The following is a 17,682-nucleotide window of genomic DNA, read 5'->3' as shown; positions in this document are numbered from 1 at the left end:
TTTTTAAAAGCACTAGATCATGATCTAACCTGCACATCCCAACTCTAAGGATAAAAACATTGTAAGTGATTACCAACGAAGACATGTTCCCAGATGTGCCTGCCAGAAATATCATTTGATGTTTGAAAGACTCAGGTGTGGAAACCTGTTTCCATAAAAGATTTCACTGGCCGGAAGCCGTCGCCCAGCACCAAGAGCATCCCCCAGGCGCCAGCTGTGGAGCTGCAGTCCTGGGACATGCCAGCAGTTGCAGCAGTCTGTTTGACAGGGAATCACATGTTCTCATCTCTGACTTCCTAAAATTGCTGCCAGAAAAAAACACCAGGCTTCTTCTTCATGCCCGAGTGAGGTGCTGGCTGCTTGTGGCTGAGCTGCAGGGGTAGCAGACGCCTGAACAAGGCAGTCCCGCAAGCCGCCTCTGCACCCAGACCGCCGGAGCGGATTCACTGATTGATTTAGAGAGGGCTCTTTGTAATAAATTGTTCCTTTCTTAACTCACAGCAGGGGTCCAGCTGCTGCCAGCTCTCTCAGCATGGAGGGCACAACTGTGGATTTAAAACGGGAGGAGAGCAGATGGGCGGCCTCTCAGCATCTTGAGGATGGCTGCCAATTTGGGTTTGTGCTACCATTTGATCTGCTTTTTTTTTTTCCTCCTGATGCTCATATTATGCAACGTGTTCAGCAGCGGAGTGTCTGGGAAAGAGCCCTAGACCAGGAGGGCCAGGCTGGGACCCCAACTGTGCTGCTGGTTGTTCTTTACAAAGATTTGAGCTCTGCTTTGCAGCATGTCTTTTGTTGACCTTATTAAATTCCAGCCCCTGCCCCAGAAGAACTCACAGTCCAGTTGGGGACAGACCAATAAACAATCACCGTACAGTGTTGCAAGCGCGATGATCAGGACATTGAGTCAGGGGGGCCTACCCCAGAGCAAGGAAGACCTACCTAGTCCTGGGAGGCTCCTGGGAAGAGGAGGGGATGCCTTATCAGAGGGCTAAAAGGTAAAAAAAGAAGAGGACCCGTCAAAAGGAGAGAACAAAATGAACAAAGGCCCAGTCTCACAAAAAGCACTTTTCAACATTTATTCAGTACAAGGGCAGATCCACTGTTCTGTTTTACTAGAGAGAAAACAGTGAGGTGAAGAGCAGCAGGAAGGAGCCCGGCCTGGAGTGGGGGTCAGGCACCCCGTCATGGAGGACTGTAGATGCCGTCCTTAGTTCACAGTGTGTGCAAGTTGGGGATCATCATCTGAATCCCTAGGCAAGTAAGTCGCATAGACTCTGCAATCCAGTCTCTTCCACTGTGACACTGGGGAAAATGAAAGGCCCCACACTCACTTGACAGGGCTGTTGATGGGATCATTCACTCCTCATCAATAAATACTTACAGAATGCCTCACGTGTGCCCAACATTGTGGGAGGCTGAGGATGCAGAGGTGAATCAGACATTATCAGAACTCTTAAGTGTCCCCTGGGAGAGTGAAGGGGCCCACAGAAAGAGCTAATTAATGAATCAATGAAGTCAGAGCAGAGAGAGCCAGATGAGAAAGATGAAGGGCAAAGGAACTGTATTTATTGCATGGGCAGGCATTGCACTGCTTTGCAGGCTGTTATGCTATTTAGCCTTCCCAGCATCCTCTGCAGTAAGATGGGAGGCACAGCTCCCCAGAAGAGCTCATCTCAGTGGCATCACAAATTTCATGGAAAATGAAAGCAATGGCCTGAGACTCTTGGTCAGGCTTGCCTGCTCAGCCAGTGAAGGCTAGAAAAAAGTCCTGAAAAATATCCATCCTGACTCTTTTTTATTCCAAGTGTTTGTCTTCTCACTTTTTAAAAGAGAATATTCATTTGCTCTCTTAGCTCTATGATGAGAGCTTGATTTATGGACTCATGAAGAAGTACTTGAATATGCTTTTGACATGGGGTATTTGGGGGTGGAAGCAGTCTCATGCTGAGATACCTGTTGGCAAAATAATTTCTGTACAGATCAGAAATGAATATTTTTAAATTATGATTTTGTTTAATGGAATATTCATTACATTTCAGGCTATGTTTTGCATGATATTCTTTTCTCATTGCAGACCTATGGAGAAGCAGAATTGGGCTATTGGCACTCTAACAAGAGCCACCATTTTAAGCAAAATTCATTAATTAGCACTCTCATTAATGATAGTGATGAATGAAGTAGCCAATTTCATTTATCTGTTTGATCATTCATGCAATCATTCAACAAATGTTTAATGAGCACCTAGCATACATTACACGCAACTCTCTGTTCTAGGCATATGGCAATAAGCAAGACAGAATGGTCCCTGCTGCAGAAAAAAATCTTAGGGTCTGTAGAAAGAAGACAGTAAACAAATTTTAAAAGCCATATAATTATATGGTTGCAATTGATATGTTGTACATCATATGCAAATGATATGTTATTCATGGTATAATATAGAAGTACAATACTGTATACTTTTAAGAACATAATGTAGGGAGACCTAACCTAATCAGGATGTTTTGGGAAATCTTCCTTAAGGAGACTGCCTTTAGGCTAAGCTTTGAAGGACAAATGGGTGTGAGTGAGGTACAAAAGGTAAAGGGTACTGAGAGAGCAGTGTATTAAAAAACCCCAAGGCATAAAGGTGCTTTCATTGATTTAAATGGCAGCCAGTATGGCCATTTGAGTAATCAAGAAACTGAGGGGAGAAAAGGATGCTGTAATTAGTGCCAAGTGATCAAGGTGGGCCAGTGGAATGAAGCAAGGTGGAGTAGGAGGGAGGAGACAAGGTATTATAGGGAGAACTGTCGAGTCCATTGCAACTATGGTGTGCTAGCCAGCAACCAGCTCTCATACCTCATACTCTAATTCTCCTACCCTTCAAGGCACAGTTTCAGTATCACATCCATCTGCTCTGGGAGATGATGCATCACACAATCTCCTCCTTAGAGACTCACAGTGCAGTTTAGGATGTCAAAAACTCTGAGAAATCCTGAAACTAAGACATATATTTATCCTAGCATTTCCTAAACATATTAAACTACAGAAAGTCAGAGACACTAGTGTCCCGTGGAAAATATTTGGGGACGCTCATTTAGTGGACTGAGTTGTCCAGACTTGAATTGAATTCTGACTGTGATAATTAATAGCTGTTGTTGTTTAATGTTATTGTTGTTTAATAGCCGTGGTGTTTAATAGCTGGGTATCTATTTATTAGCTGGGACAAATTGTTCCACTACTCTGAGTCACAGAGTCCTCACCTATAAGCTATTAATGCCAACATCTATCGTGAAGATTTTCTATTGATAAAATAAATAGCATATGCAAATTGACTATTTCAATGATGAAAATATAGTAGCTGTACAATAAACATTTTGCCTTCCAGTCATTCACAAAGAATAGAAAAGATTAAGTCAAACTTCAGGGAATCTTTATACTATAAATCCATGTGAAAATATCTCAGAACTAAAGAAGTATCTCAAATTTAAAGGATTCATAAAGTTCTGAGTGCAATGGATGCAAAAAGACCTACACTGAATCATATCATTGTAAAATTTTTGAACTCAAAGAATAGGGAGAATATCCCAAAGCTTCCAGAGAGAATAAAAGGTCACATACAAAGAGTTCAGAATCACATCGGTCTCAGACTTCTAAAAACCAAGATAAGAAGTTGAATGACAATGGAAAATTGCTTTAAGTATTTTGAAAGAGAATAATTTTTCAAACTCGAAATTTGTACCCAGCCAAACTGTTACCTGAATTTAAGTGAGTAATAAGACAATCTCAAAGATTCAATTTTTATGACTGATATACCCTTTCTTAGGAAAGTGAATGAAAAAGAAAATCACAACATAGGAAGTTAAGGGCTGCAGTTAATGAGAACTCAACCCAAGAAAGCCAGAAAAGAACTTCCCAGGATGATAATTAAAAGAAGACCCTATATACCAACTCTGCAGCTGTCCTGGTAAACAACCAGTTGAGACTGGAACAGGAGGACAGTTCCAGAAGGATAACCTCTAGGGGGAACAAAAACACTGGAATTGATATATTTGAGTGTATAGGGAAATTATGGATAGGTTAGTGACAGAGATGTGTGTAAAGTTAGAGCAAAGTATGCAAATAACAAAGCAAGGGAATTGTTACCTCTTAAAAAACAAAGTCTAATATAGGGAAGAGATACAACTTAGCTCTGCACAACACCCACAAAGTCACAACAGAAATCCATGGAAGGGAAGTAGAAGGAGTGAGAGAGCAGGTCCTCCTTTACTGCTCAAGGAAGCCAATACCTAAGATTGATAAATTGAGGAAAAGCAACATTAACATAATTTGCCAAAAATGTGGAGATCAATATCAGAAGCAACAGTTAAAAGAGATCATGTAAGACCAGGGATTAGTATTTTCTAAGGCATATGTTTTACATTTAAACATATGGCTTTTAAAAATATTTATGTAGTACTTTGATAAAAATAAAATAATCTATCTGATCAGTGGTGGTGCAGTGGATAGAGCATTGACCTGGGATGCTGAGGTCCTGGTTTGAAATCCCAAGGTCACCAGCTTGAGTAAGAGCTTGTCAGCTTGAACATGGGCTCACCAGCTTGATCTCAGGGTCACTAGCTTGAACACAGGATCATTGACATGATCCTAAGGTTGCTGGCTTGAGCCCAAGGTCATTGACTTGAGCAAAGGGTCACTGGCTCAGCTGGAGCTAACCCCTAGTCTAGTCAAGGCATATATGTAGAAGCAATCAATGAACAACTAACATGACACAACTACTAGTTGATGCTTCTCATCTCTCTCCCTTCCTGTCTCTCTCTCTCTCAAAAAAAAAGATTAAAAGCTAAAATTAAAAATAAAACAATCTTAAAAGAATACCAAACTATAGCTGTAAAATAATTAAAGTTTTAATTATGCAAAAATAATATAGACACATGGCAAGGCCTGAGGAAGAATGTAGCCAATATAAGCAGTGTGATTTGTTAGGCTAATAACAGCCAAAGGAATTAAGGGCCTCTGTACAGAAGCCAGACTAGCCTGGGAGAAGCTGTGAGGCCACAGTGCTTTGAGCTTGCTCCCCTCTTCTCTGAAGTGAGGACCAATGAGAGCCCAAATCATAGGGGCATTTTCAGGATTACATCAGAGAATTCATGTTCAGTCCTAGGCACCGGTTTTGGACTGTGACCACAGAGGTGATAGCTTTTATTAAAGAACAAAGAAAGGAAAGAAGGGAGAGAGGGAGAGAGCGAGGTTTTGTTCTGCCTAAGTCGTGGGAGAAAGTGCCATCCACACAGCCTCCCAAGCAGCGTGTCTGGGCAGGCTGTCCTTTTAGTGACCATCTAGTTAGAGGGACTTTGTCAAGGTTGACAGGCTCAATTTAATATACATTAAAAAGAACTTAGCTTGTTTCCTCTGTTCTAAAAAGGCTGTCAGTGCCTGAGAGAGGGTCAGCTTCACTGCAAGGTTAAAAGACTTGCTCAAGGAAAACATTCCATGGTCCAGCGCCTCCCTAATCATTCCATTTTGTTTTTACAGCGTCCGAGTTCTCACTTGGAAAATGTTCTTTGCCACATGTACACATCATTGGAAGCCCAGAGCCACCAGGTGGAAGATACTTGCTGGGTCTAATTAGGCTCTTCCACGCAGTGTCCAGCCTTCCTTCCCAGGAGGTCCATGCTATCAGGCTGCCTCCCGTGAACTCAGTGGCTAACAGGGACCAGGCATTCAAGCCCCAAGAAGCAGTACTCCCTCTGTGAGTTCTGTTGTATTTGCTTATAGAAAGCAGGACACAGGACAGACTGGACACATTTGTGTAGTAGCAAAATGTGGAAAGTAGAAATACAGAGCTAATGTTTTAAATTGATTTAAAGAGAGAGGAAGAGAGAGGGACAGACAGACAGAAACACTGATGTGTTCCATCTATGTGTCCTGAATGGGGATCAAACCAGCAGCCGTTGTGTACTGGGATGATGTTCTAACCAACTGAGCTATCTTGCCAGGGCCAGAGCTAATAAGTTTTGAAGTCAAGATTCAGGACTGGGGCTGGCTGACTGCAGGGCCTGTGCTTGTTTCCAAATACCACTCCGCCTGGCCTTTGTACAGAGCGCCAAGCAGCATGGGCAAGTGGGAGGTTATTTCCTGGTTTGATCCCGGCTTTTCTACTTTCCCAGTTTTGCAAACTTGAACAAGATCCTTGATCCCCCTGACTCTCAGTTTTCTCACCTATGAAGATACAGTAGTCATATCATTGGTCCTCTTTTTGATGACCTAATGGCAAGACTCACCAAAGTGGGTCTTAAATGTGCAAAGGCTAAGATTAGGCAACAGTGCTACTGGCCAAAGAGCATGTCACAGCAACCCCCTTCCTCCGGGCTTTGACGGGGCTCACGCCTGCCCTACCTCATGCCAATGAGAGCTGGGCACATCAGAACTAGTCACTGTCAGCAAGCCCAGACTCACCTGGAACCACCCTTCTACTGACTTGGCTTTGACGTGACCTCACTGCTCACATCTCCCCCGCTCTCCTATTCCCTGGCTCTGCGCCTTAGTTTCCTATGGCTGCTCCCTCCTTGTTTACCAAGAGCACTCAATTCCTTCTCTCATCATCTGATGCTTGATTCCACACAGTCCCTGCATTTGGACAGCACCCAACCTCCACTGTAATGATAGTTCTCTGGCCTCTTTGGTGAGTTATAGCTCAGGCCAGGGGACTGAAGCCTGACTTAGGCCCCCTGTTTTGGCCAAGGGCACCTTCATCTGGCTGCTTCTTGCTGCCCTTTAGAGTTTCATGGCTCACCCTTGGTGGCTTCTGCCAACTTTGCAGCTCACAATTATGTCAAAGGAAAGTTTTCTTTCCTGGGGCTCCTTTTTTGGTTTCTGAGTGACAGCCTGATGACCAGTTCTCGATAAAAAAAAAAATTGATGAGAATAGGGAGGGAGAAAGAACACCATGCAGGATGGTTTGGGGGAAAGGATGGAGATGAGAGGGGAGGGAAGATGAAAGAGGATGAGTATAGAAAGTTAAAGCAGAAGCAAAAGACAAAAGTACAATACAAACAAGAAGTCAAGCTGAGGAGGCAAGTTGCATCTCCTCGCCATCAGCTCCTTTACTCTTCCGCACCTCTCCTGATGGCAGGCATTTGAAATATGGAGCAGATGAGCATTTCTGCCTTGCCTGGCAGTCACTGTGCCACAGATTCTGCAATTCACTGGGACACTAGGACATTGTGTGGCATTCCCTGGCTTTGGCTCAGATCTGAAATTCAATTTTGTGCAGTCACTTGCTCAAGCGGATCTCAACAGAACCTCACTGTCCTCATCTGTGAAACCAGAATCACATGACCAGCCATGCAGGACTGTTCTGAAGACTGACAATAACATACAAAAAGCAGGGACACAGTTCCAGCACACAGGAAGTGCTTAGTATATGGCCGTCACTCAGGACAGGACCACCGTATTGATCACAGTGCACTGGATCTGTCATGGGCCCCACAATGCTGCTACTCACTGCTGCTAGGAACCAGCTTGGTTTCAACTGGTCCTGCACATAGTGTGCCTTTGGGGAACAGGCTCTTCCTACCAATCAACTCTCCTCCTTTGCTTGACCTCTTCATTTGGTTTGTTGCAGTTTCTCAGGGGGCAGACATATATATATATATTATATTTATATATATTAAATTATTCAAGCTTCTGAATTAGCACTTGAAAGCAGTTGTAAATTCATCAGCCAAATCATTGGAGAAAGTGCCACCCTCCCAGAGGATGTGGTCTTCCGACATCTGCAGCTCGTCGATGTGTACACACAAGTGTGCTCGGGAGGGGCTGGGTACCGTGGAGGCCACGTGCACACCCACAGGTAAACGTGACATCAATAACTCCAAGTCCACTTTGCTCACCTTCATCCTCCAAGGAACCCTTCAAATTCCTAGCTCCTGTGTGCAATTAAATGCATTAGATTGCCTGCTATAATTGAGTTCAGTTCAATTTCTCACTTCAGACTTGGAAAATTATGTGTACGGAAAGATTCACATGCCTTGCTAATCAGCCAGAATTGACAGGAGAAAGGAAGGGAAAAAAAAAAAGGAAGAAAACTTCTGATCACTCAACCATTAAACAAACGCAGGCAACAGTGCCGGTCTAATTACTAGGTTACTATGGGTTTCTCATATTTTTCAAAACAACAGCCTAGGTTGTTCGGCCTCGACACTAGAAGTCAGTGGCCTTGCTCTTTCACTCCCTTTGCTTCTGCGGGGGCTGCGTGGGGGCCAGTGTCATGGGTCCCGAGTGGACAGTGTACGATGAAGCACATGCAGCAGCTCTAACCGTGTGCGATGGGCCTGCTCCCCATCAGTTCCCTTGCTGTTTAGCTCAGGGGTCCCCAAACTTTTTACACAGGGGGCCAGTTCACTGTCCCTCAGACTGTTGGAGGGCCGGACTATAAAAAAAAAACTATGAACAAATCCCTATGCACACTGCACATATCTTATTTTAAAGTAAAAAACAAAACGGGAACAAATACAATATTTAAAATAAAGAACAAGTAAATTTAAATCAACAAACTGACCAGTATTTCAATGGGAACTATGCTCCTCTCACTGACCACCAATGAAAGAGGTGCCCCTTCCGGAAGTGCTGCGAGGGCCAGATAAATGGCCTCAGGGGGCCGCATGTGGCCCGCGGGGCCGTAGTTTGGGGACCCCTGGTTTAGCTTCTCTTCTGGCTGTAGGCATTTGAAGTACACAGGAAGAGTTCACTGCAACGTTATTCACAATAGCCAAAATGTAGAAACCTTCCAAGTATCCAGCCATACAAGAATGAATAAATAAATAGTAACTTATCCATACAGTGGAATATTACTCAGCCATTAAAAGAAATGAAGTTCTGATATGTGTTACAATTTGGATGAAACTTGAAAAAAGTATGCTAAGTGAAATAAGCCAAATACAAAAGGAAAGATGTTGTACAATTCCACTTATAGGAAATATTTAGACGAGGTAAATTCATAAAGGAAGAAAGTAGATTAGAGCTTACCAGGAGCTAGGTGGAAGGGAAAGTGAGGAGTCATTGCTTAATGAGTACAGAGTGTCTGTCTGGGTTGATGATTTTGGATCTCGATAGTCGTGATGGTTACACAACATTGTAAGTGGAAATAATACCACTGAATTGTATGTTTAAAAATGACTAAAAGGGTTCATTCTATATATACTTTACCACAATGTTTTAAAAAGCGGGGGGGGGGGGGTGACACAGAGAAAGAAAGGGAATCTCATTTAAATCACCAAGTCAATTAGGATTCTTTCAGATGCAACGGACAGAAAGCCCAATCCCGTGGACTTAGGTAAAGGGTAAAATTGGCTCACATGAACGGGGCAATCTAGGGGCAAGGCCGGATTCAGCACTGTGCACAAGCATTCCCTTCTGCTGCTCCAGCTTCACTCACTACCCTGCTCCCTGTCCTCTGTCCCCAGAGTCTGTGCCGTCTGGGCCGCATCAACAGGGCTCCTGCCACCTCTGCCTTCCAGGCAGCGTGGCCGATGGGAAGGAGGGAGCAACGGGAAAGCCAGGGTGTCCATTTTCCCGGCTCCCTCCCTGCAGGTCACCCAGGCTGTCTATGTCCCTCAATCCAAGGTCACTCTTTCTCCCTGCATGACCCTCTCCTGTAGGTTCTGGTAACTACTCCTTCTCCCATCCCTTTGGACCGAGAGCTGGTGACAGCTCCAGTGTTTTGACCCTGGGTCCCTGCAGAATGTTTGCACAGGATAGCCTGGCACCCTCCACTCTGCCCACAGCGAATGGTCCCTTTATTAAATCTTCCTCATAGTGTCTAGTTCAAGTGAGCCATGTGCTTCCTTTTGGACCCTGCCTCTAATGAGAGCTCTAACGTATCTTTCCTGTCTAGACCTTGTCTTCATCTCCCAAATCAATCTTTGCGGGACTGGCTTCAGTCGTAAGTGTTCAGGCTGGCACAACAGCTGCAGCCCCTGCCTTCCCTTAGTCTCAGGGCCCACAGGAAAATTGAGATTTTCATTCCCACAAAGATTCCCCAAATTCCCATTTCCTTCCAGTGGCCCTGAGTGTGCCCTGTGCCCTTCCGTGAGCCAGGCACAGGGTCAGAGGAAGGCTCTGTGCTAAATGGCTGGATGAACAGTGTGGGAGACTGCAGTTCCCCAAGGGAAAGTGGGGGGACCCTTACTGTGATATGGTGATTTATAATGAGTATATATTTGTCTTCATCCCTGTTTCTGACACAGAGTTCCTAAAACCTCTGTAATTTCCTAAGTGATTGGGATCAATAAAGGTGGTTTTGTTATCTTAATGAGGTGACTTTTGGGTGGGAGCTGGGTGCCAAAAGAAACAACCCTATGATTAGAGGGTTGGAACTTGCCCTGCCACCCTCTGACCTCAGGGAAGGGAAGAGTGGCTGGAGGTTGAATCCATTCCTGATGACCAAGGATTTAATCCATCATGACTATAAAATGAAGCCTCCATAAAAACCCAAAAGGACTAGGTCCTGAGAACTTCCGGTTGGTGACTACTTGGAGATTTGACATCTGGGGAGTGTGGTGCCCTTTGCCCTGATCATCTTTTCTTTTTTTTTTCACCTTTAAATATAAGACTTTCTGGGTAGGTTGTCAAGAGAGCCAAGAGCTTGATGCCTGTAGGCCAACCTTACAGACCCAAGGGCCCAACAGAATTTCAGAATATTCACAATTTCAAGGGAGAAAGTATCCCTTTGGTTCTATCTAATTGCACCCCCCGACACTTTTATTTAATTCTAAGAGAATTACATGATCATTTTAAAAAATCAGAAAATTCAAGCAAATTTTATCCCATCTGAGAATCAACTGCTGATGATAACATGTCATATTCTTCCCAGGACATTTTTTTTTTAATTAATTTTTAGAAAGGAGAGAGAATGATATATATATATATATATATATATATATATATATATATATATATATATATATATATAGAGAGAGAGAGAGAGAGAGAGAGAGAGAGAGAGAAAGAGAGAGAGAGAGAGAGAGAGAGAGAGAGAAGGGGGAGGGAGAAGCAGGAAGCATCAACTCCCATATGTGCCTTGACCAGGCAAGCCCAGGGTTTTGAACCGGCGACCTCAGCATTCCAGGTCAACGCTTTATCCACTGTGCCACCACAGGTCAGGCCCCAGGACATTTTTTTTTTTTTTCAAATAATATTTTTCTTTAGTCTTTTTCTAGAAGTTTATTTATTTTTTTAAGACTTTATTTATTCATTTTAGAGAGGAGAGAAGGAGGAGAGAGAGAGAGAGAGAGAGAGAGAGAGAGAAGAGGGGAGGAGCAGGAAGCATCAACTCCCATATGTGCCTTGACCAGGTAATCCCAGGGTTTTGAACCGGCAACCTCAGCATTCCAGGTCGATGCTTTATCCACTGCGCCACCACTGGTCAGGCCCCAGGACATTTTTTAAGCATATTTTACCTTTACATCTTATTATTGATCATTTTTTTCTAAAATTTGTTCTGCTTGATTTTGCTGAACATTACATCATAAGCAGTTAGCCATGCCATGAAAAAGCCTTCATAAACATTATTTCAAATTGCTACAAAATGTTCTATCCTACACAGATGAGTCATAATTTACATAACCAATCCAAAATCAGACAATTAGATTAGTCCAATACTCATTATTGTAATAAAATTCCTGTGAGCCTGACTGATCGTGGCACAGTAGATAGAGCATTGACCTGGGAAGCTGAGGTCCCAGGTTCAAAACCCCAAGGTCACTGACTTGAGCACAGGGTCATCAGTGGAATCATCAACATGGCCCCATGGTCTCTGGCTTGAGCCTAAAGTCACTGGCTTGAGCAAGGAGTCACTGGCTCAGCTGGAGCCCACTCCACTGTCAAGGCACAAATGAGAAGTAATCAGTGAACAACTAAAGTGCCTCAACTACAAGTTGATGCTTTTCATCTCTTTCCCTTTCTGTCTCTCTCTCTTGCTCCCCCTCCCCACAAGGAAAGACACCCTCTGAGAAATACACATGTGTGTAATACTGTATTTGCTCTTTGCATTTCTGATCAGGTCTTTGGGGTAGACATGAGGAAGAGGAATTACTGGGTGAAATAACATGACCAGTTCTCAAGCTCTTATTATTCACCAGGTTATTTTCCAATGATGTTACCCCAGTGTGGGCTCCACCACCAGAGCATGAGAGAACCATCTCTCTGCATTGGTCACACTGGCTTTATTTTCTCTCTTCCTTTCTTAACTCCACCTGTTTATACAGGTATCCCTTTCTTTTCTTCCAAACCCATCTTCTAGGTCAGAGAGACCTGGTGAAAGCATGAGCTGTGTTGAATAGATTGCATTTAGATCCTTCTCCTACCCAGCAAGGAAAGCAAAGCCACCTCAGGCCCTGGAATTTTAATTAACCTCCTAGCAGCAGGAATCTGATCCTGGAAGTTAGTCATTGCTCTGAGCTCAGTACCAAGCCCCCAGCAGGAAAAGAGAGAGGAAGAATGTCCAGGTGATTTACAGTAGCTGGATGTGGACATGTTTATATGAAATGGTCTGAGCTAAGAGGTATGGCCTTAACCTTCCGGACAGGAAGGCCACATGGCTTCCACTGACTCAGGAGCAGGGGATGAAACAGCCCATTAGACATATACAAACATATTAACTGGACTTCTAAGGCCTGTATCAGGAACAAATATCCATGACACGTGGCAGTTCCGGTCTAGGCACAAGGCTACATAGACAAGGACCAGGAGAGGCTAGCTTATATCTAGCTCAGACAAGCATCTTGATCAAACAGATTTGAGTCTGGGACTCACATCCAAGAGAAGCAGAGTTTATAAAGAAGGCAAGAGGCTGCCAGTCATCGACTGTTAGAAACATCACTGGGTTCACAAATGAAGAAAGGGCTCTGGGGAGAAATGTTACCAAGTGTTCAATTACAGAGGCAAGGTGGGCCCCTGGCCCCTGTCTTCCATCTACTTTTTTTTCTGCTATAACATTCTGCTTATATTTTGTCAGAGAGAGTTGGTCAATTGGGTCCTTGTGGAGATGTAGCTGTAACAAATGCCCAGTTGTCTACACAACAGTTCCCAAGAGAAGTCACATTCCCCACGGGGTTAGATTCTCCCCTCCTGTCTTCAAGCTACATTGTCTGGAAGAGGTGGGAGGATTTTTGCCCATATGGAGTTATTATCTAAAATTCAGTGCCCCCTAAACCCCACAGTATGGTAACGCTATTCCTCCTCTGGGGCCCCCACCCCCATTCACACATAACCTCCGAAAGGACAGCACGCTCATTCTGCTTCTCCTCAAGAACTTTACAGCAGAGTACAGTCTGCTATAGGCAGTGAAAAGTGGTTACGGGGACCAACGGACCCAGAGGACTGGCCCGGCCATCGCAGACCAGGCTCTGCAACTTGGTAGCTACTGTTTCCAGCCTCATTGTTCTCATCTCTAAATTGGAGAGGATCCTACTTCTGTGTATGACAGGAGTCATTGTTGGCATCAGCTGAGATGATGTGGTAAAAGCTGTTTGTAAACTCAAAAGGCTCCCCAGGTGTAAGCCTACCTGAGTAAGAAGGTACCTGGGTAGAGAAAGGATTGACAGTAAATGGCAGCCTGTCAGCCACCCCTGACTCCCCTGCTAGGAGATCTGCAAGCCTTCTTGAGCCATCTTGTGGCAGCTGACCCCTTAAAGCAGTGGTTTGAAAGGGGTTTGTTTTTTTTTTGTATTTTTTTCTGAAGTTGGAAAAGGGGAGGCAGTCAGACAGACTCCCGCATGCGCCCGACCAGAATCCACCCAGCATGCCCACCAGGGGGTGATGCTCTGTCCATCTGGGGTGTTGCTCTGTTGCAACCAGAGCCATTCCAGCACCTGAGGCAGAGGCCATGGAGCCATCCTCAGCGCCTGGGCCAACTTTGCTCCAATGGAGCCTTGGCTGCGGGAGGGGAAGAGAGAGACAGAGAGGGAGGAGAGGGGGAAGGGTGGAGAAGCAGATGGGCGCTTCTCCTGTGTGCCCTGGCCAGGAATCGAACCTGAGACTCCTGCACAGCAGGCCGACACTCTACCACTGAGCCAACCGGCCAGGGCCTTGAAACTTTTTTTTAAGCATAGAATGTTTATTGGTAAAGAAATATTTTATAGATCTCCTTACCCCCACCCACCAAAGGATGAAATTGGTAGGAGTGGTTTAAGCTGTTTACTTTCTGACTGAGGCAAAGAGTAAAAACCATTTTCTCTTAAGTGTCCTTGGTTACGGAAGATAAGGCTTTGCAATTCACTAGATGGTTGTAAACTGCTTGGCCATTTAACTATTTGTTTCAGTTTCCCTATTCCACTTGCCCTGCTTACTAGCCTGTCTCACCTTGACCACCACAATGAGGATGTGGGATGTGTCTAAGAGCATTAAGGGCCCTTGAAAGGTTTTTGTCAGGACAATGACACCATCAGTCTGGGGTATCAGGAATTTGGAACCTCAACTCATAAATGGAGGAACCAGGAAGCATAGCGTAACCATCATCTTTCTCAGGCCTTCCTTTATGATACCATGAAAGTGATGTTCTAATGGAGATGTAGGACAGTCTCGTGCGTGACAGCACTTCACAGTGTACAACTCCCCGTCCCAGCTGCACAGTATGAGGGACAGGGACCTCAAGAAGGGAAGGGCCAGAACGTGTTCAGTCTGGGAAATGAGAAGGGGAGACAAGACATTGCTATGGATTTTTGTTTTTTTACGTTTTTTTTTTGGTTTTTGTTTTGTTTTGTTCTGTTTATTTTTTCTTGCTATAGTTTGTTAAAATACAGTCAAAGCAAAAAACTAAAAATATTTTTTTTTAAAAATCCCAGCAGAAAAGAAACCAAGATCTTGAAAAAAGACATAGTCTCAACCCATTATCACACTCCTCGCTACATCAGGAATGAGGGAAAGTAGCAATAAAACAATAGCTCTTTACCTGGGAAGGTCACTTTGCATTTGTCTCATGTCCTGTTTGTCATTAGTGTTTCTATATTTTCCTTTCATTTTTATTGAATTTATTGGGGTAGCATTGGTTAACAAAACGATACAGGTTTCAGGTGCACAGTTCTACAACAGATCTGTACACTGTATTGTGTGTTCACCAGCCCAAGTCTTCGTCCATCGCCGTTATTGTTTCTATTAGGATGAGCAAACCTGATCACAATGTTCCTCAGCTGGAACCTTATCTCAGTAAAACCTCTAAATCTTCATGATTACTTCCAACCTGCCACATTTTACCACTCGTCCCAACCTCTCCCTATCCCAAGTTCCCAACTTTACTAACAGTGCTTGGCTCCCCATATACACCTGTGGTTCCACCTCACTATGCCTTCACATGTGTTACTCCTCTGCCTGAGATGACCCCCAACACCACTGGTGTCCCCAGGCTTTCTAGGACAACCCTGCACTTGCAAAACCCAGCTTATTCATCTCCTCTAAGCAGCCTTTCCCCTTCCCTTTAGTTGGACTCACTTGTAGATTTTTTGTTATTCTTTTTCCATATTTGGGCTAAAATATATTTTCTATAGCTTTCCCACATCAGTCTCTTAGAGAACAGATACAGTCAGTCTATACCCTCTTTCCTCAACACCACAGATCCCAGTATTGTCTCCCTCAACTCGCTCCTCTTCAGATTGGATGTTTTATCTCCTTTCAGCTAGGCACAGGACATAAATTCAAGTTCCTTCAGATCCTGGTCACTCTTTGAAGCACATGTTAAACTATTATTGCATTTGTGCGAAAGGAAACCCAGTATTCCAGGTGTCACCTGACCAGCACACAGCGTTGGAACCCATAGGGTACCAATATGTATTGAGCTGCACTTAGAGTTCTGCCAGCTGTTTTGTCAACCTTATCTCATTTTAATTTTCATTGAATAATGTAATGATATTATTGCTTCTCGTTGACCAATAAGGAAATTGAAACTCAGAAAGATAAAGTGACTTTTCCAAGCATGCTCAGCCAATAGGCAGAAAGGCAGAATTCTAACTTTGATCTGAACAACAGCAGATCAATGCTCTTTCTACTGTTTCATCCCAATCATGCCCCTTCCTCTAGAGACTGCTATTAACTCAGCTGACCATGGGAGTCAGATATTAAAGGCACAGCCTATTTTTTCCCTGTTCTGCCAAGTATCCTCTGATGAAGTTGAATTTCCTAGAATCCAGATAATTTTCTGATTTGTGAAGGTCAAAACTGATTTCAGTTCCCCTCTTCAAGAAAATTAAAATAATTGGTGTTCTCCATCTCATCTGCTCTTCTGCACCTCTCTTATTGTGCCAGTTGCTGAACAAACATGCCAGCTAAAATAGTCCCATCTTTAGTAGTCTCCATCTGCTTTACTGGTTTCTTTAAATAAAATATTACTGTGATGAATAATACCATCTAATTGTAAATGTGCAAATTGCAGCTCAGATACCGCTGCTTCAAGTGGCTTCCCAGAGTGCCTGATGGGAACTACAGACCTCAATGGCTCTCAGAAGTACCCATGAAAAGTCATTTGGACACAGACCACAGTCCATCTCTCAGCCACACAAAACAATATCAATATCCCCCACTGTCTGTTACAGGCAGCACTATCCAAGATTCAACCGATAGGGTATGAATGCGGCTACATTCATGCACTTTCCACTACACCACAGCCACCCAGTTAGAGATGAATGGATGGGTTAAGTAAATAAGTAATTAATGTACATATGAATAGGTGAAAGAGTAGACAAGAGAATGAATGGACAGACATCCAGTAACTGGATAATTGAATAGGTAAGTGCAAAGATATGAAGAGTAATAGTGGAAAGAAGAAAGAGAGGGAGGAAGAAGAGAAGAGAGAGTGAAAGGAGGGAGATTCAGACCAAAGGCAGAGCATCCATGAAAACTTACCACATAAAATTGGAAAGGGCCACTTGATAATACCAATAATAAAAGAAAACTTTAATTGGGTACTTACCATACCCCAGGCAGTGAGCTAAGCATTTTACAAAATGATCTCTTTTACTCTTCACAGTAGCATTATTACCCAGGAATAAATATAGATGCAAAAATGGATAGAATAGGTCCCCATAAACTTGCCTTTCCATAGTCACACTGATCCAGTTCTGTCATTTGGAGACAAACAGACCACACATTCCTCTCTTCCCAGCAATGCAAATTAAAATAGACAAACATTTATTGAGGTCCCATACTATTTGAAGAATTATATTTGATGCTGGAGATGTAGGGGTGAATAAAACCGAATCCATTAAGGAACTGATGGTGAGACAGGAGAGACAGATGAGTAAGCATGTTTATAGATTCCAGTGGGATCTGTTAAACAGCAGCACACAATGTTTTGAGTTTCAAGAGAAAATGTAAGGGTTGACCCTATGAGGGGGCGGTAATCGCACACACCCACACTGCCACTCCCTTTTCTATGAGGGGCTTCACTTCCTTCTATGTACTTTTCTCTGGACACCTTACCAACCTGGCCACCATCCTCAGGGTGGCTCCTGCTTGTCTTCATCTTTCTCAGAATACCATTCCTGGGAAACTGATTGGGGAGGAGAAAGGAAGGTATGCAGAAACATTTCCTGCCCTACCCCATATCCCTATTGCTGAAATAGAATGGTTAACCAGAGAAGACCACAGAGATTGGAAATCCTGACCACTTCTTCAATCATATGCTGGTTTGGGCTACATATGTGCTGT

The 17,682-nt window shown here is 43.7% G+C and overlaps 1 non-coding gene across 1 annotated transcript; it reads right to left on the bottom strand.

The window, feature by feature from the left end:
- Nucleotides 1-13,996: 13,996 nt before the first annotated feature.
- TRNAS-GCU (transfer RNA serine (anticodon GCU)) lies at nucleotides 13,997-14,072 on the bottom strand. Its single transcript has one exon. It is a non-coding gene; the product is annotated as a tRNA-Ser (tRNA).
- Nucleotides 14,073-17,682: the final 3,610 nt, after the last annotated feature.

This window comes from Saccopteryx leptura, chromosome 1 (assembly GCF_036850995.1).
Source record: "Saccopteryx leptura isolate mSacLep1 chromosome 1, mSacLep1_pri_phased_curated, whole genome shotgun sequence".
Taxonomy (NCBI): Eukaryota; Metazoa; Chordata; class Mammalia; order Chiroptera; family Emballonuridae; genus Saccopteryx; species Saccopteryx leptura.
The sequence above is the reverse complement of the archived record's forward strand: the minus strand, read 5'-3'. Positions and strand labels throughout refer to the sequence as shown.